Genomic DNA, 20871 nt, shown 5'->3' with positions numbered 1-20871 from the left:
TTGCTCACAGTGGAGAGCATTGCAGCTTCTAGGAGAAGCTTTAGAGCAAGGAGCGATTGCATAACTGATGCTCGTGCGAGCATAGGGTCAATTTTCCTTTGGTGGTTTCTTCACTTTGTGTAGGAGGTCTGAGAAGGTCGAAAATCCGAGTTCTATTGGAGTATTGGATGAGAAAGTGCCTGGCGGGGGTGTGGGGGGCACTGACTTTTTAGAGGGGAATAATGGGAAAGAAATACACCTATTTGACTAATAAGCGGTTTTGCTTAAGGATAACCATTGCGTTTATTATTCCCTTGGGTTTTATTTCTGTTGATTGAGAGAGATGTGATGCCCATCCCCAAAGGGAGAAGTGGGCAGACCTCTAAGTCAGCATTCTAGAAGGGCTCAAATGTCATGACCGAAGGATGTCTGCCTTGTCAGGAGGCATTTTCAAATGTCACAGTGGACAATGCTAATGACATTTTGGAGTAAAGTCACTTCCTACAATACAATAGCAGTCTCTCATCCAGGTCAAAAGGCCAATGCTGCAAATGTTATTGATCATATTGTCTAAGCCCAAGATTTAAGCAGGAGAGTTTATAGGAGATGGTATTTCATAGTTTTTTTAATTTTAGCTGTTTTTTTAATTTCCCAATAATATCTGTACTATTGCAGTTTATGAAGGCATACATAGCTAGTAAATGAAGGCAGACAAAGTGTGTTTTGCTGTCCTTCTAGAAGACTGGTTCAGATTTCTTCCCAAGGCATTACTGTAATATTACAGTATATGGGTGGAATTAGATACTGAATGTCTCTGTAAACACTTGTCACCCTGTGTTGTGATGAGGAAGGCTCACTCATGCCTGTGGTGATTAATATTCTAGCAAATGGCGAACGACTGCTGTCCCTTGTAAGATGGAAAAACAAGATAGTTACAAGTGACCATACCACTTTAAGTCATATGGTTTTCCAAATAAAATTATCATCATCTTGATCTATGTATGGTGGTACAGGCCTGTGACTCAGGAATGGGCAGGTGGAGGCAGGCAGATCAGAAGTTCAAAGTCTTGGGACTGACTACTTTAGAGAGTTTGAAGACAGCCTGAGCTAAGTGAGATTCTACCTTAAAAAGAAAAATCTTGTCTCATACAAGCAGGTCTAAGCACAACCGTTGTCTCTGGTAGACCTTTGCCCAGGCTCCCTCTGCCTAGCTGAGAGAGAACATAAGGTGAAGTCTAGGTGGCACAAGGTTTCATCACCTCCAGACTGTGCCACCTGCTCCTGACTGGGGCCAAGAGAAAACAGCCGCTTCTACCAGGGGTGGAGAAAGATCACAGAGCCAGGTTCCCATGATGACCCCAAGACTGGTATCGCCAAGTTTTCCCCCTTCTTGATTCATCAAGTTCACCCAATTTGATGTGTATCCTCCAACTCGGAATAGCAGCTTGCAAGGACCATTCTAGATGGCTGCTAGAGCCACCAAGGTTTTCTGAGTTCGCAGCTTTTTCTCCAGCTCTGAAGTGCCCGTGATAAACGTACCTAGCTTGATATGAAGCCTCACACTGAAGGACTTTGGGATACATTCCTTGGTGCCTGGGACAATTCAGAACATTGGCCATTCACTTGTACTAAGGTGGGAAAGAAAAGAGATTGCATGCTTAGAAAAAGAAAAGGTCTACTAGATGTTTATAAATGACTCTTTTTTTCAGTCTACTAAGTTGTGAGGCTACTGATGGGGGTAAAACGCTTTGCAGTGAAATGTAGAGACGGGCTCCAAGCAGCCCATATCTTATGTTTGCTTAAAGTAGTTACACCAATTTCCAAATTACCGAAATGGTCTGTGTCATCCCCTTGGCCTTTAAACCTCTAGGACTCTTTCCTACTTCCTGCTGCCTTGCTCCTTATCTATTTTCACATCCAGATAAATATTTGCCATTTGTAGAGGACTTTCACATCACATCACACAATCCTACTCTATGTATTCGGTGCAAGCAATGAAATGGAATTCTATCCCAGCACAGTTAGGGAATTTGTCCAAGTTGTAGCTTACCTACACAGGGCAACTGTGTTCTCATGTCTCTGATTCTATAGACTGTGCCCATCTCTGTCCCAGTACCCATGCTGGCTGCCTTTCATGAAACATAAGACCTCCCGAAATGATGAATCAGGTACAAATGGTACCCAAAGACTCCGCAACCCTGCCTTTTGTTCTGTCTTTTGGTTAAAATGTGTCTTTTTAAAAATTACTGTCAGTAAAACTTTGAGCTCCCTTAAAGCAGAAATCGGTTTGCTTAGCATTCTCCTCTCATTTGTGGAACAGAAAAGGCATGAATTTTCATCACTTTCCTAGGGGTGTACTCCCACAAAAGGATATTAATATGAAGCTAGTTGCCCCCAGCTTTTTCAGTATTAAATTATAATGCTCTCCACAGTTGACTAATAACTTCCACATATTGTCTGTACTTTCAGTTAAATGGAGCTCTACACAAAGTGCCCCTCCCCGAAGAGATCTTCTCAGTGTCTTGTCTGTAAACTGCAAACATGCATTATCACACTGTTTCCCGAATGGGGAATAACAGTAACATGTAATAGCTGAAAACATTTTTGGTTCCTCCACCCCCACCAACACTAGAACCATTTACAACTACAAAACCCTAAACACTTTCTTAAGTTGAAATGTGAAAACACTCTCTTTCTTTTGACTCTCTTAAAAGACTTCTTTCCAGGTGTTCCGGTACGATTCATCGTAACGTCTGGGTTCATCATCACCCTGCCAGGCCCAGCTGCTGGGTGGTAGGTAGGAGGTAGCAAAAACCTGCTAGGAAACATTCTGTTCAGCCTTTTTTCTTGTCTTGTTCTTAACACTAGCAAGAAGCACTAACTGTTCTGTGTGCTAGCTATGGAAATAATAATCAGTTAAGACCTTAACAGTTACAGGAATGAATCTGGGGCCAGCATTAACCAAAGGCTGTCCGAATGCTGTGTCCCCTCCTCATTTGTGTGTTTGCTCCAACTAATCCAGCCGCCAGGAACTTGACATCCAGAAGGGGAATAAGGAGATGATAGCTCAGGGGTTACAAATACCCATTGCTCTAATGGAGGACCTGGGTTTGGTCCCCAGCACTCATTTGGCAGCTCACAACCATCTGTCCCTCCATTTCCAGGGATTCTATTCTTTTTGCTCAGAAGAGCAAATGGGCATCAGGCACACATGTGTTGGACAGACATATATGAAGGCAAAACAGTCATAAAATGAAATAAATAAGCCAAAAAAAATCCTTGGGAAGAACTTGGGCCGTGGTTGGAGCAGAGTTCAGCTGGAGAGCCCCCACCCTTAGTGGCCTAAGGAGGAAGCACGAAGGCTATGCCAACAGCAAGTGACCTATTTCTAGAAGAAGGTGAGAATTTCCTCCACAGATCCCAGGGCTATCATCACCTCCTTCTGGTCCATCATTATCCCTTTAAATATTCTTTTGTAATATGACCTTACTGGATTTTTATAAGTGGAAAAATAATTTATCTCAGTGCCTAGCAGGATTTCCCACAACATTGCTGCAGGCCATTATAAAAACAGGGACCCAAAGCTCAAATGCATCTTAAAGACTTGAGGGTCAATAGTCTTCCAGAGAGCCAAGTTTCTCCACAGTTAGCTATGCCACTGTACACTTGGAAGTTGAGAAGGAGGTTTACCTAGATTACCTAAGTTTACCAAGGATGTCTTATTGGAATATTTCAGGGCACTAGCCCTGGATGTGTGTGCAGTGAGGGCATGAATCAGAACTTACTCAGATGTGTGGGTCAGCCTGAAGAGGCAATGAGGCCTTCTGCAAATTGAGCTAGGCTCGTATTCTCCAGATGTTTACACACTTTGAGACTGAAGTCCAGGCTTAACTTCAATTCTCTCACCATCTTGACTCTGGGAAATCTGTCTTTCAGAAGATGTCTGGTCCTTTCTTCTATCCTAGGTTGCAACCCTTGAGGAAGTATCTACTGTTAACCAATCAGTCAGCTCACCTGGGTTTAACTCCTTAATATAAACGCCTCAAAAAGGCTCCCTTCAATGCGCAAGTCCTTGGTCAGATCTGAGCTACTTTATGCTTGGTCTTCCCTCACTGAGTTCTAGACATCTCTCTGATCCTCAGTGTAAACCCTGTTCTCTTGAGCAAACTATTCCATGGATGTAAATGCTGGGCTTTGTAAAATCCAAACTCTCCACATTACAGCAAGCATTTTCAGCCTCCGTTTTCAATTTCTGCCAGCAAATTTTCCTCTGAGAAAGTCTGAGGCTATCCTGAGTTTACCCCTCTGAAAATTACTTGTTTTCTGTCAGAATCCTCAGGGAAATCTCTGTCCTGGAAGTATGGATATTTAGCGAGGCCATGTCTGTCCATCACTTGATCATCAATTATTTCCTGAGAGACTCTGGCCCTCTGTTATTCTTGGGCTCTTCCGGAGCTCTGCATTTCCATACACACAGGGATCTCACCATCGTTTATGATCTGACAGATGTGTGATGGGAAAATCTAGACGCTCTAGTCCAGGGTGATAAACCTATTCTCCCCTCAAACTATGCTTTGAGGTCTAAGCATTGCTTTAAATACTGTTCTCCTTAGTGTTGGAAAACTGTTTGGGATTTGAGAGCAGCCCTTGCTCGAGACACAGATTCTGCTGTTCTCTGAGCTTTTGTTGAGTGTTCTGTCCCAGGCATTATAGAGTCAGCATTAACTGCTGATCCTTTTGTGGTATTTAGGGCGTCTCTGTTGAGGATTTCTTTTGACCTTACCCAGGCTATTCGGTTACCCCTCAGTCTACTTTTGAAGTAAGATGTTCTTGTGAGAATTCACAGGCTTTTCTAGAGCCGCTCTTCCACCAACAAGATGCTTCTGGACCCGGAGAACAAATCAGGAGCTTTGCTTAGCCTGAGAACTCTCTTCTTATTTCCTTACTCAACATCTTCTTAAAGTTTGTGTATGAGGTTATTTTTCCTTCCTTCCAAGGTGGCTAACCAGTAATTTTGGATGTCTTTCTTACTTTTTTCTTTTTTTTAACTTTTTTTATTTGAGAATTAGAGGAACGATATCCTGTAGCTCCCCTCCCTCACCATTTCATACCAGCTTATTCTCCAGATGTTTACACACTTTGATACTGGAGTCCAGGCTTAACTTCAATTCTCTCACCATCTTGACTCTGGGAAACCTGTCTTTCAGAAGATGCCTGGTCCTTTCTTCTATCCTAGGTTGCAACCCTTGAGGAGGTGTCTACTGTTAACCAATCAGTCAGCTCACCTGGGTTTAACTCCCTAATATAAATGCCTCATAAAGGCATTGAAAACAGAGGCTGTAAATGCTTGCTGTAATGACGAGAGTTTGGATTTTACAAAGCCCAGCAATGCTGTTGGGATATAAACATCTATGGAATAGTTTGCTCAGGAGAACGGGGTTTGCACTGGGGATCAGAGGAGAGATGTCTAGAACTCAGGACCAAGCATCCAGTCCCTCATGAGTTAAACAGGCAGAAAGGAAACTAATGAGTGCTTACCTGGAGCTTGATACCATGCCCTGTAAACTACTCTCAGGACCAAGGACACTCAGACAATACTCCAGTACTGATGACCATCCTGAAACGCTTTGAGGAAGGTCCTCGTTTATAAGCCAACCAGCTTATAATTTGAGAAAAGCAAATACGGCAAGAATTGAGAGTGTGACCAAGAGAAGAAGAGAGCCGCTTGTGGGGAAGCGAAGTGGTTTCCTTTGGCGCCTAGGCCATGTTGTCCACAGTATATTTAGGTTCCTGGTTCTTTGCGTGGTCCTGAATTTGACCTTCAAAATTCTCCCCACTCCCATCTCAGTTATTCTTCTAGCACTGTCTTAGCTCAAGAGTCTGCACATGCCCATTAATTCACAGGGAAAGGTTTTCTTAGAGTGATATCCACCCTGTACGGAAGAGACTATCACTTTTCTTGTTTATGAAACAGAAATACCTATAAAATGTTATGGCAACATGCCATGATTTCACATTGTAAAACCTCTTCCTGTGGTCCAAAGGCTGAAATCGGTGCTTCTCCGAGCTTTAATGATAGATGGAAATAGTACCAAAATAGCTGGCATTATGCCAACATTAATCACGTTTGTGAAATGTCACTAACATTGACCAATTGTGACTTAAATGAATGCTTTTCCAATGGCTGACTTACCTTTGAAGTGTGAAATATATTAAGAGATGATTCTTAGTCTATTCCAGGTTTGACCCAATTCAGGTAATTCTTAAAATTTCAAAAGCATTAAAGTGAAATTTTTCTTTTCTCATGGAAGACAGAAAATCAAAAAGAAAGTTCAAGAATCAAATACAAATTCAGCTAGGCATGGAAGTGATATAGTTATTGCTCAAAGGAAAACTGTTCACCCAGAGTAAGTGAGGTCCTACATTTAATCTCTGAAGCTGATTTAAAAAAAACAGAGTATAAATCTGATAATGAAATATAAAAAGCTCTTCCCAACTTAGTTTTGATGTGTGTACCCAACTCAACCAAAACAACTAGCTAGGAATCCCAGACAGATGTGTGTGTTACATAATCCCTGGACAGGAGATATCTTCTATCACACAATCCACTAAAACAATCTCCAGGCCAACTTAAACTAACCTTTTCAAATAGAGTTTGACTTGTAGGCTCTATGTAAATGGTACTAAAGGCTCTTTTGTCTCTTTGCCTTGATTAAAACAATTTCTGAGATGATGGAGTCATAGGCCAACATTACATCTTTATGCATATGTTTTGTATTTTGAAAACAAAATGAAGCTGGCTTCTAAAAAAGAATGATTGACTGCAGCTGTTGGAAGAACAAAAGTATGCCCCAGGAACAGAAATCTAGCTACCTGATTTCTCAAAATTCGTTGGAAATTTTCTATCCTTTCGTAGAAAGCATAAACATGATAATTATACCAAAGTTCCGGGAACTTTCTAGAACACTAGATTATGTATTTTTCCAATAGATGAGAGATAAAGAAGAAAAAAAGTTCAAAAAGCTTGGCGAATCTGTTATTAAAACTGCTAGTAAACAGAAAAGAAACAATTTTCTATTTTGTTTTTATTGTCTCCAAAGGCGAACCGGGGATGATGTTTAATGCTGTCTGGCATGTCAAAGGTGGAAAACCCCAGCTAGAGCCCCCAGTAGCAATAGATACTATCAGCAAAATGTAACCGAACAGGCGACATCTGGTTACAAAAAAAAAAAAATATGAACCCAAAACCATATGAGGTTTTTCTTACCCCAAAGAAAGGAGCTGCATTGTGGAAGCAGCCACTGTGCTGAAGGCAGCAGTCGGGTCTCTGCAGCTGCCAGTACTGATGCACACAGCGGCTCTTCAGCTCTCCTGGCAACTGCACGTTTCTCTGCGGTGGCATAGGGCCAGTGAGCTAGGGAGACACACAGAACACCGCTCTCAATTCATTTTGGGACAGGGTCTCTCTATGTGGTCCTAGCTGTCCTGGAGCTCACTGCATAGACCAGACTGGCCTCAAACTCACAGAGAGCCTCTTGCTTCTACCTCCCGAGTGCTGGGATTAAAGGTATGTGCCACCACACCCAGCCTAAGCACTCTCAACTCTTGACCTGAGTTTCTTCTAATTCTCAGGAAAGTGAGCAGGCTCGATTGATTTTCAGAATCACCTTGTGCGACAAGATGACTAGTGTGACCATGCACTAAGAAATTCCTGTTCACACAAACAATGCAGGCCCACGGATAAACATTGCAGACCAAGAACTGCTCATTGCATGCTCACTAGATGGTGCTCAGCAATTAGAATGAGAAAAAAACCTAGATTCAGTGGAAAAAAGGAGTTCCTCCTCAGTGGCTGACTAACTCTCCTGCAGGAACCCATAGCTCTCTCCCAAGTTGTCACCTTGAAGAGGGCAAGTTACCACACCTGACTTCAGTGACTGAGGATCTAGATTGAAGCTTCTCCAGGAATGCTGCTTCTGCCTGCTGTCCAAATACTAGCTTCCAGTTCATCTATACACACACACATACACACACACCATACACACATACATACATATACACACAAAGCATTTGTATGTATGCATGTCTTTACTTCCACAATACAACTATGACCATGACTTATTCCTTGACCAGTTTTCTTTCTTTTTAAAAAAGATTTCATTTTCACGTGAGTTCATGCATGAGCGTGTGACTCTGTGTGAGCGTATATGTACACGTGTGCCTGTGGAGGCCAGAGTAGGGCATCAGATCCCTTGGAGCTGAAGGACAGGCTTTTGTGGGCCCCCAACTAGGTGCGGAGCTGAACTCTGCTCACCATGACTGAATTGTGTGGCGATGAGAAAGCTGAACAGGTTGCTGAGTTCCTCACTAAGGAAACAGAAAATCTTGTTCATGTGTTTGTAAATAAAAAAGGCTGAAGTTTTAGCTGTGTTCCGGTGCTTTATAAAATCTGAATAAATGGATTCCAAGCACCACCTAGGCATTGATAGAGATGGTTACTGCTCTGTGCTGATTCGTGAAGGAGCGAGAGGCTCAGTTTCTCAAGGGTGACCCCAGAGTCTGTCTCCTGCTTCTCGTAACTTGGATAGATCTAGAGAGCATCTCTTCCTTGCTCCGGGCTGCATGCTGCCACAACAAAGCAGGGGTGCAGTCCGAGTCCGCAGTTGTCGCTGCAGCCTAATTACTGCAAGCAGTTGCATACAAGACAGATGTATGGAAGGCTTCACGGACCAGAGGCATTAATGTTGAACATAGCATGGGTGGGCAGTGTTGTGATTCAGAGCATTTCAACTGCCTGGAGCCCAAACCCTTCCACCAGGCTTTGCCCCTTTCGTGCTCAAGCAGGTGTTTCTGACTTCGAGGTCCCTTCCCCCAGGAAGAGCAGATGGGAAAGGGTGGCCAAAGGGGAAGTGGTTTATTTTGTGTTGTTATCAGTACTTGCTGTTTTGCTAGAAATGGATATCTGACGGACAGGACATACCTGGGAGAATGTAATTCATGTAAATACAAGAACAGGCAGGAGCTGTCCCAAAGTGATGTAACAAGCAGGCTATTTTTTTCTACTTTTAGTACTAAATGACTAAACATCATTAAAAAAAACCAAGAATGTTAGAAAGCAGCTTTCTTCTACCAGACCTGGGACTTGAAGGCTTTCGGGTTCTTTCCTGAGTTAAACTGTAACAAGGTTATCCCCACCTAGCAAGGTCTTTGGCAAGACTTCCTGGTCCCTGTGAACCCTAAATGGAAAACAGAAGATAAAAATCGAAACAAGAAAGCACTAAAGAGAAAGATAGCGAAGGTGGATTGAGGTTCCAACGGATGGCAGCTATGTCGTGTCATCCATTGAGAAGTAAAAACAAAACTTCAAGTTGGGCTTTAGTCTTTCCAGTGCTGACTGAAAGCTGCACCTAAAATACCCCCACATTCCGAGTTGAAGGGATCTCGGGTAGACACAGAGGCTGGGGGTCTAGGGAGGACATAGGGGTTGGAGGTCTAGGGAAGACACAGGGGTTGGGGGTCTAGGGTGGACACAGGGGTTGAGGGTCTAGAGAGGACACAGGGGTTAGAGGTCTAGGGAGGACACAGGAGATGGGGGTCTAGGGAGGACACAGGGTTAGGAGTTCTTATTGAGATCAGGTTCCTGGTCACAGTGGGATGAGGGAAGTGAGGGGCTGAGGAGAGGAAGAGTTTCTGAGCCATGGGTGTTTTTCTCAGACCAAAGAAATGACAAAATGGCACTGAAACAGGATACTAGAAGTTGGTGTTTACATCAGAACACGCAAATGAGTGAGCAATGTATTTGAGCAAACAGGTATTGCCTGGTGCCTGGTCTTCAACATTTGCTTAGCTAGAGCAAGTACAAAGGTCCTAGTCAAATATTATAACACCTAGGGGGGCATAGCTCCAACCACTGTGGTGGCAGAACACCAGTATCTGAGAAGTCCTTCAGTTTCTAGACTGCACAGAGCTCCAAGTTCTCTGAAGGAGTGCAGAGCCCTTGGAGAGCTACAGTTCTCATTTAAATAGTTGGTGATTGAAATGTCAGCTCCAACCTCCTAGCAGCCTGGACGAGAGGACTAACATGGCAATCATCAAGAACCCTTGGCACTCTAATCTGTCTTTCTTCTTCTGTTCTCTGGTCCCTCCACCTTTGTTATTCCCCTCTTTCTACTACGCGATGGTCTTAAGGTTTGAACTGCACAATGATTTTTTGTTTATATAGCCAATATGATGGTTATTCATCAAACAAACAAAGTGTAAGAAAACCACCTGTTTTTAGTATTATTAGTGGTATTCAAAAAAGCATTCAAAGCAAAGAAATAACTGGAAGTGTTGAGAACATTGACCTTGAAAATAAGAATAACTACATATTACTGTAAGAGGTGCTGCTATGTTGACAACTGTTCACATACATGTACACACACACATACACACACACACACACACACACCTTTGTTCCTTTGGGAAATCCTCTTGTTTAAGGAAAGCTCTTCCCATCTGATCAGCAACATAAAAAGCTAAGAGAATAAAAGCATTGGTGGTTGCTATGTCCAGATTCTGACCAGGGCTGCAACTGTAGAGACTCAGTTTTCTTAATAATTCATACTTTGGCAACAATGTTCATTTTATCCCTCAATGATTTTCACATATCAAGCTCCTAATCTTTAAAGGAGATTTATGTTTATATAATACTTTTTTTTTTTAACAAAATAGTGAGCCAATAGAAAACAAAGTCAGACAGCTGTCCTGAGACGAAGAGTCCCTTTCTTTTTGTGACAGCCTTTGAGCTGAAACAAAGATAAGCGGGTTTGAAGGAAGGACTCTCAGACTTTGATGGTGCAGATAGGAGCCAGTGCTGGTGTGCCTCACGATAAAAGGAGAAGATGGAGGTGGCACCGTGAAAACAACTTTTTTCAAGCTTGTTGCTATATTTTTCTACGCTGTGAAGTTGATAGGTGTAGACAGCCTGTAGACCCTGCAGACAGCTCTGTGAACATCTACCTATCAAATGGGAGTTGTCTTATAAAGATGGGTGCACGTTTTTACTTTGAAGATGTAGATTTCGCAATCGTTTTTCCCCACAATCATTTCTCATCAGAGAGACCCGAGGATATTTTGTTGTTAGAGACAAGTGCCAGTAAAAGCGGCACCACCCACTGCCAGACCTGGGAGAAGTTCTTGACCTTTTAAGCCTCTTTTTGTCATGTTTGGGGAAATAAAATTTCTATGGTATATTGTGTTACGATGGTGAAACAATATATAGAAAAAGCACCTAGTGTCTTGAAACTTCATACAGACTCAAAGCATTGGTAGTAACGTAATTGCGTGTGCGCTTGTGTGTGTAAATGCGTGTGTGAATGTGTGTGTTTATTGTTATCTACCTTACCCATCACTTTTAGAGCCTGAGGAAAAGTAGGTTATGCCTCAGGAATGCAGCTCCACCAGCCACTTTTACTAGAAATTTAGAATCAGCTCTCTGGACTTTGGTTGCAGATATTTAACTTTTTAAAACATTAACAACAGAAAAATACTTCATGTATTATAGGGAAATAATTCCCTCAAAGCAGTGATACTGCTCAATGGTAAAGCACCTACTTGCCTAACACATGTGAGGCTCTAAGTTTTGCTTTTTCCCCAGCGTGGAGAGAAGAAAGACAACATCTAAGGTTGGGCTCTCAGAATATGAAAAAGCATGTGTGGAACAAGTAGATACCAATGTAAAGTTTGCACTGAGTTCCAGGTAAGGCAGTTGTCCTATGAAGCTAATTGCTGATCTAAGGTCTTGCTTGAACTATGTCACAGGACAAAGACCATCTTGGCATAGTAAATAGCGTCCCTTTCTACAGTAACTGGCAATGTCTGAAGAGAGAACTCTGTGTCACTGCTTGTGGGCACAGTGATGCACACCTTTAATCCCAGCACTTGAGGGACAGAAGCAGCTGGATCTCTGTGAGTCGGAGGCCAGCCTGGTCTACATCTTGAGTTCTAGGACAAAACAAAAACAACAAAAGGAGCTTCATGTTCCTTCAAGGGCCTCAAAAGTAATTACTTGGAGTCTGTCCAAAGACACACATCAGACAGAGGTTAATTCTTGTTTGATATTAAAAGATAGTGTGTGTTTAAATAGGTCAGAATAGGTTTTTTTTTTTCATCTCTTATTTTGAGAGGGCCTAGCTTGGAAATATTCACTTTCTCTATTATGTCATTGAAAGAAATTGGGGGAAAGGATAAATCATCAAGAAATACATAGGATACAGAGGATTTTTATGTCATGCTAGCAAACTGATGGGAAATCCTTCAACATCTTGATACAATGAACAGTATTAATGAAAACTCAGTTTTCAATATCAGGAACATACTAAGCCTCTTTTGGAAATGTAAAATTACTCTTTCCCCCAAACAGACTGTCATCGAAGATAAAAATCCTTAGGAAATTTTTTTTCTCAAAAAGTCAGGAAAATAAGGTCTCTATAATCTGTGAGTGTGATCTAGGAGTCTAGTATTTTCATGTTGAAACTCATCAAAACAAATCATTTAACTGTGTCTTCACAAGTTCACATTGTAACAGTTCTAAGTGATTCAAACAGATAACTTTACTGAATTTATTAAGGAAAATATACCCTCTTGTAGAAGAAAACATATCAAACACTGTTTGGATTAATGTAATTGAGTTGTCGTATCAGATTTTTGCTGTTCTGTCCCAAATACAACAGTGAAGGATGTTTCAGGCTCCATCCCTCATTTGGCTGACTTGTAATTCACCTTGAAAATCTGGCAACTAACTGTTAAGTAATTTTGTGGAAAATATGATTGCATTTTCTGATTATTTTCTCAAAATTTGCCTAGATCAACTTGGAATAATCTGTTGTTCTTTCAAAGAACAAAATGTGCCCTATAAATTATTAGATATAATTCAGTTTGCAGTGAAGGAAACTTTTTTCACCTCACAGCTGTTGATCCTCGAGGCAGCGCTTCTCCTGTGTGACCCACAGACCCCCTCCATCAGAATGGCATTGGCATTTTCAAAAATGGAGACCCCTGCTCTTTTTCTAATTCCATGAAGCTGCATTCCTCAGTTCCTTACCTGGGATCTAAGCATCTCCATTTTTAATGTCTTTTCTTAGAAATAATGCTTTGTTGTTACTTAAATTCTGTTTATTTGTTTGTTGCATATTTTTAATATATGGGCGTTTTTACCTGCGTGTATGTCTGTGTACCAGGTATATGTCTGGTTCCCGTGGAGACCAGAAGAAGGTGGTAGACTCCCTAGCACTAGAATTGCAGATGTTTGTGAACCACCACTGGGTGCTGGGAAGTGAACCCAGGTCCTCTGGAAGAACAGCCAATGCTCTTAACACCGAAGCCATCTCTCCAGCCCCACTAGGGGATTCTTATGCACACTTAACATCTAAACATTTTATAAATCTTCAATTAGTTTCCCTTTAAATGGCATGTGATTTTTATATTTTATAATATAAAAATAGCTTGTTTGGAGCTATCTTAAAACCACACTTTCCTTTGGTATACCTTGGGCTAAATAAGAATGGAAGGGTAAAGAATGAAGGGAAAAGAAGGGCCTATCTATCACGTATTGGCATGAATTGTTACAGAGCTTCTTGCAGATCCTGGCCAGTTTAAGTCCCAGAGAGCTGGCCAGCATCCCGCAATCTTCTGCAGAAGCAGGGAGGACACTGGGCAGTGTTCATTCTCTCGTCATGCTAGGGCTTCACCAAGCTTCCCAACAGAGCCGAGCATCCTTAAGATGCTTCCAAAAGATCGAGGGCACATTCTGCTTGCTTCTATGGTGACCAAGGACACTGTGTCCAACCCCTCCAGGATAAGGATCTAAAAATAACCAAACCTGCAACCACAGATGCTATTACCTCTCCAAGTATACTTTGTCACCTGGTTTGCATAGAGATAGGCTCTGGGATATCTTGTTTCCTTCTTCCTAAAGAGATAATTCTGTCTTGAATTTTTTTTAAAGTTAAACTCACTACAGTTTAAATAGTTCACATGTGACTATACTGTAGGCAGTTAAGACACTAGACTGTTTCTTTCATCATCGCAGAACACTAGAAAACAGCAATGAGAGGTGACCTCCAGCTGCCTCTGTTCATATATTTCTAAAACTGCATTGGCATCTCCCCCTATAATCGTCATAGTACATTCTGAACAGTGTTGTTTGTATCTACAAATAAACCAAATCTATTGTGAGTTAGAACTATGCCCTACTCACCCCCAAGTTTTTTGTGAGGCCCTGTAAGATACGAGATGAACAAAGGAACCTCAGTCACCCAGTGAGCCAACACCCCAGCTTCAGTTCCAGAAATGTATATGGAAAGGGTCGTTTATTTAAATGCTTCAATTTGTACTGGAAAAAAATGCTAAAAATAAGGAAAATGTGGGGCAGTAGAGGCTCCATAAAATAGTGTCAGTAAAGGGGTTTATGATAAAATGATAACAAGAGGAGGAACAAGAAGGGAAGAGCAGCCAATGATACCCTCGCAAGCTGTCACCTGTCCCCACTGCCATCAGCTTTGCCTGGATCAGCATCCCTTAGAGGAAGCTTTTCACCGCTCCATAGTGACTACCACAGCAACTACATCTACAACAGTCCCCTCTCTTTTTCCATCTGAACTGCTTTCTGCCTCTTAAAAGTCAAGATAACTGGCTGGGCGGTTGTGGTGATGGTGAAGGTTCTGTCCACACAGTCGTCCGAGTCTGGTCGTTTTCCCAGTACAGACTTCGCTGAGAATCCACCAACCCAATGCAGATGCCCATTATGGTTTCATTTCCAGGAACCCCTGCGTACATAGAAGGATGAGAAGAAAGGAGGCAGAGTGAAGTTTGTTACAGACACTAGAGGGATGGCAGACACACAGACACGAAATGGGCAGGGAGGCGGTCCGCAAAGGGAAACACCAGCCTCACGTCTCCCAGCAGGATCCTAGAGTCCATCATGAACCAGAAAGAAGGAACTTGTATGTGAAGAATGATTATTTTGCACATAACAAGCCAGTGTGGAAAAGATGCAGCTGGGGGTGGCAACAAATTCCTATCAAGTACCAAGAACGTGTCAGGTACTATGTCAGACCCTAGAGACCACCAGAGGTAGGATGGGTGGCTTGCTGCCTTCCTAACACATCCCTTCTAACAAGAGCCACAGATGAATAAACCAGCATTTTGACTGCTGTGTAACGGGGCTAAAGCAAAATCAACACAGGGCATTGAGTCCTTAAAGTCTCAGACAGTCCTAGAACATGGATGGAAGCTTTCTTATTGGAATGGAAGCCTCCGCTGAGTGCAGAGACTGAGGGGGCACAGCAGCCAAGAAGGGAGGGAGGAGAGAAGAAAGAAAGGAGCTGCAGAGAAGAGCTGTACCTACACAAGTGCTTGGGGAGAGTGGGCGGCTTGGAGGGGAACTTTTGCATACCTTAGAGTCTCCTCTGGAGAAGCAGTGAGGCTTGAGAAGTTACTACAAAGATAAGCCCTCTTTACCTACTTCCTGAAAACAGAAAGGAAGATCTCAGATCTCACCTTGTTTTTGCTCCCTTTCCTTACCCTCTGTTTCTTGAGCCCAGCGTCGAACCCAAACAGAACCCACCATTCAGCTACCTTATGGGAGAAATACACAGTGTCCAGACACCAGACTGTCAGGGTTCAGAGCCAGGCTCTACCCTGAGAAGCTGTCAGACCTGGGGCAAGAGCCTAAAATAAAACCAATTATACAAATACCTTACTTCATAAGGTTTTGGAGAGATTCGGCAAGCAAATACTTGTCTAAGTTGAATAGAACTCTGAAAAGGTTCTTATTCGATTAACAAAGGCTCTTGGTAGCTAGTGAGAAAATATTATTCACTGTACACAAACCAATTCTACAAGAGCCAAGGCTAAGGAGAAAAAAAAACCTAGCCAATTTTCTATGTGTCCTATTAGAGGTTATATTTATCAAAATAAAGGCACTCCTAGGAGAGTCGGAAAATATTCAGGTCCCTATCAAAAATTAACAACAATGGCTAAAGAAGGAATGCCTCATGGACCTAGGAGGGGGATACATAGGACAAGTACAAGGTTAAGAAAAAAATAGAGGGAGGAAATCATGTAATTATGTTTTAATTGAATCAACAGAAAACTTACAAAAGAAAAGAAAAAAAACATACTACAACATTTTGATGTGAGAACAGGCCAGGTATGGTTGTCCATGCCTTTAATCCCAGCACTTAGGAGGCAGAGGCAGGTGGATTTCAGTGATGTGGAGGCCATCCTAGTCCCCAGAGTGAATTTATACCCAACTATGGCTTTAATGCTTGACCCTGTCTCAAAATCAAAATATAATAAATGAAATAAAATCTTGAAGGGAAAACTATTTTAATAAAGCCAATGGTAGATTTTCAGGATGACATTCTTTTAACACTTTAAAAGTAAACTTCTTTACAAGAAACGCAATGGCAGCACTTCCTGCTTATCTTCATGTTGGTACAGGCGGAAGTTTAAACATTGTTCATAGTTTTCCACTGTATTTGGAGTCTACAGATTTTTGTAGGAATACCTGTGCAAGGAAATGTCTGTAAGAAAAATACATTTGGAAACTCCCAGGATAAATTTGAGTAAATTTGAGGTAAATTTGTTTTTTTATTATAAGGTTTGTATGATACAACTGATGGGTTCTGTGTGGTGGCACACACCTGAAATGCCAGTACTTGGGAGCCTGAGGCAGGAGGATCTTGTGAGGGGAGAGACAGTCTGGGCTATGCAGAAAGTCCAGGGCAGCCCGGACAGTGGAGAATTCAGAGACTTCATTTCAGACAAACAAAACCATGACTGTACTGAGACTGTGAATATCAAAGCGACAATGCTGTCTGCAGTCATCTCCAAATCACAGCTGCCCATCGGACTTTGTCTTTGTCTTTTTCTCCAAAATACCTCAGTAGGACCAGTGTCCCTCGGAACTACATCAGGGTTAATAACACATTAGAACTATGCACACTGATGGATAATGCTTACAGTTCAAGCTCACCAGAGACAAATGGTTCGCATTTGCTGGGAAAGCCCTTTGTTCTGAGCAGAAGCACAAAAGGGAACTTGGAGTCATCGTTCTTAATCTTACATTTGCTCATGATGGGGAAGCTGAGAACAACCTTGCAAAGAGATTGTCACCAGGTGAAGTAGGAAGTGGCTCTTGCTGCAGCCTCTGACAGCTGTGTGGAGTTGTTCAGAGAGAAAGCTGCAAGGCACAGGCTCTTACAACCCAGGATCACCAGGCTCACAATGCAGAATGCTCCAGATTTGAAGCTGAAAAGCAAATCTATCAAATATCACATTTCAGGTTCAAAATGTGAAGTACACTAATTGCAAGGTCTGTAAACTCATTGGAAGGAAAAAAATAAATTCCTTTCTTTCTGAATGATGCCCTGGTCCTATCACAACCAGAATGATTACTCAGACAGAATCTAATCAGCTCACAGCTACCAGTCTGGAGAATGTAACTGGGTTTAATATCAAGAGAGATTCCATTCTAGACCCAATCATATCAATTTCAGAAAATACTGAACCAAACAACTTCTTTAATCACCTTCTCACTTTCAAAGGGATAAAGTTAAATTCGGCCACTACCAAAGAGTCTCACTGAGGTAAAGCTCAGTACATTAAAAAGATGTTAGTTTACAGATCTCTTAGGTGTGTTAGTTCCTCTAAGGAAACAGAAGCCTCCCTCGGTAGGCAGGAGCACCATTGTAAGAAGGTAGAAATGAAGGCAATTAATTTCAGAGGCTAGTCACAGCCCTCAGGAAAATAGACAGGGGTCTAGTCTCCAGTCTCCAGGGCCCTGTGTAACGTTACTAAATCCAACTGGAGTCCAGACTGCCTGGAAATAATAAGAGTCATCAAATAACCACATTCCTCCATTACCATGGCCCAAAGTCCAGAAGTAGAGGACCTCTTGCAGGTCAGACGAGCCGAGTGCAGAAGTGGGGATGCCTTCCTCCGCAGGTGTGGAACGCCTAGGTGAGATCCTAACTACTGCCTCTGGAAATTAGGAGGGCCTCTTGCCTATCAGAGTCTGAGCCAGCCTCTTGAGGTCAAATCTGTTTGTAGTTTCACCCGTGAGTTGTTGTCTTCAGCAGCCTAACCCGCCTTGGTTAAAATGGGCTTAAGGAGTCGAATCAGAAGACTAGAACCGAAGACGTCTTGACGCGGAAAATCAGGAAGTTGCATTGCTATTTTTACTTTTAACTTCAATGACAGGTCTCATTTCTGAAAAACTCTAATGTTATAATCTCTGTTTCCTCCCCCACCACTTGGGACTGTTTTGAGAGGTGAACCATGTTTAGTGCTTTAAGCATTGCCACGTCTAACATAAGGCCCCTCGTGGCAATTTGCATCATGACTGGCCGTGTCGATCATCCAGAGCAGAGGGTGCTGAAATATTTAGTTGACTGGATTTGTACCTTGGCAGCACGGACCTGGTCATCATGACGGCCTCAGGTAGCAGTAAGAAAGTACAACACTCCACAACTGACGGCTTCTGGCAGGGGTGTGGGAGGGGAAGGACTCAGCTCTACCGAAGGGGCTGGCCACTGAGAGGTGGACCATGCTCCAGTGAGTATATAGGGAACACAAATTTGACTTGTTTGGGTTTTTTTTCCTTATTTTTTTTTTTTGGTTCCTATTTTTAACTTTTCGGGGGTTGTAGTTCACAGGGGCAGACATGGAAGAACTGGAAAGTGAGTGTGATCAGGGTGCCTGATGGGAAATTCCTAGAGGATCAATAAAAAATGCTACGGTGAAAAAAAAAAGTCTAGCTTTGAGGTGAGAATGATGCTGTTCATGGAAGCAGCAGGGTGGCTCCCTACAAGTCTGTTCTTAGGACAGATGCTGAAATGACGTGAGATTCTCCCAGGACAAGCGTGAAGTCACCACTGTGGCCAGTGGAATGAGCTCCTGTAGAAGGGACACTGTTGTTTGAATCATGTTGATCTGTCCCCTGTACCTGACCATGCAGTGCTTGTGCCTCTGTATCTTTTATACAAAAGGAGTTGTTCACTGTTGTAGAACACCACGCTATACTCTTTGTAAATCATAACTCCATCTACCGCAGAAATTTTAGATACCTTGAACTCTTGGCCTTGGAAGCTGGCAGCACTTACTATCACACAAGCCCACTAAAAGCAACTTTTCTCCCACACCTACATGGGGTTCTAAATACTTCCTTAGAAGCTGGGGCTTCCCTGTCACAAATCAGAGCCACTAAGGTGAAGCTTGAGACTCCTCTCTGACCAGCATCCTTTAAGGCTAAAAAGTACTGGAAGTTAAAATGGTGTTATCTAAAACCTCTTAGGAATGTCACACACAGCAGGGACCTTGCATGCAAGAGGCACAGAAATGGCTGAGCATGTTGTGAAGTTAGAACAGCAATCCCAGTCATGTTCACAGCCACATCTCTGTAATAGCCACAAGTTACAGGGTGTTTCCCAATGCGATGGAGAGAAACCTCTCACAACATACACCAGAACCCACTTACTCCACTTTACACAAAACAGTCTCATTTCAGAATGATGGCAACTTAAGTCAGTTCTGCTTGCCACCTGTAGCGTGTGCGCGCGCACGCGTGCGCACACACATACACACAGTAAATGGTAAAATAAATCTTAAAACAGGTTCAACAGTCAATGTAGTAAATTTCCATTCTCGTCTCTCTTCCTAATTTATAGACTCTTTCCTTTTCCCCTCCCACAACCAGAAGTGTAACCAGCAACAGTTCTTCCCCCTGGGAAATGAATGATCAGCCTTACTCACGCATAGAGTCAGCCAGTGTTCCCTGGCTCATACCAAAGTATAAGCAAGTAACATATATGACTGTAGCTATCATGGAATCGGTATTCCTCTTCACACACACACACACACACACACACACACACACACACACGAGGTTTGTCTGCATTTATCCTTAGTATATTAGTTATTGATTTTCTTTTCTACTTGACCTCGTAGCTTCCTTCCTTACTGAGATACCAAAAAGCTCACGAAAGGGAGATATTTAACTACAAGGGCTGTGAAAGAAACTAGAAAGAGGTGGTTTGGACTTTTCAGCATGCTAAAGACAAACAAAACAAAAAGCCCTTTGAACTTAAACAAGGAAAACGGAATTTTATCATGAATCTTGTGATTTGGGCTTTGCGTCTGAGTGAATCATTACTCTCAGCCAGACTTACTTTGGATTTCTTATCTTTGGAACGGATGGAGGATATTTAAAGATTATCCTATTAAGCATCCCTAAGTCTAAATTATCTTCTTCCGCTGTATTTCAAAGTCCAATGCAGAGGCAGAAAGGTGACTCCAGGAAAAATCAATGCTATTGTTTGTGCCAAACACTGTAAGAACTACTAAAACAACATAGTGACAAGCTCTTCCAGTCCTTGGGTGCTGCGATTCGGTCTTCAGGCATCTGTCACACAAACAGTAGCGCACATGGTCAAAGGATCATTTTCTCTCTCAATGAATAGACCTACCTGTCTCGTTCTATTCCGACATATGAAAGTTATGAGCACATCCGAAGAATAACAATTTTCCCCTGTTCGTGGACTCTACCATCCCTCAGTCATCTGCTTTTCTTCATCCCCTTCATCTCTCTCCACCCAGTCTGCCACTTCTTCATCCATCCAGTTACCAACAGCATAGCATCCTGGAAGGGCTTCCATGCCTCCTAACCCCTGAGTTCTCTTACTTCAGTTACAGTTGCTCAGAAATGCCTTGTCTCTTACAGGGTGGGCAAGTGATGTTCAGGGGAACTCTCAGAGAATGAAATCCTAACTGAAAATATCAGAAAACAGTTGATACTGTCTTATTAAGAGTACAAATGTGAGCTGGTGAGATGGATCCATGGGTAAGAGG

The 20871-nt window shown here is 42.4% G+C and overlaps 1 protein-coding gene across 4 annotated transcripts in view; it reads left to right on the top strand.

Annotated features, from left to right (window-relative positions):
* The window catches only part of Fyb1 (FYN binding protein 1), a 126928-nt gene that overhangs the window by 51567 nt on the left and 54490 nt on the right, over nucleotides 1-20871 (top strand). The gene's annotated exons all lie outside the window — the stretch shown is intronic.

The sequence above is a fragment of the Microtus pennsylvanicus genome, chromosome 6, assembly GCF_037038515.1.
Source record: "Microtus pennsylvanicus isolate mMicPen1 chromosome 6, mMicPen1.hap1, whole genome shotgun sequence".
Classification (NCBI taxonomy): domain Eukaryota; kingdom Metazoa; phylum Chordata; class Mammalia; order Rodentia; family Cricetidae; genus Microtus; species Microtus pennsylvanicus.
The sequence above is the reverse complement of the archived record's forward strand: the minus strand, read 5'-3'. Positions and strand labels throughout refer to the sequence as shown.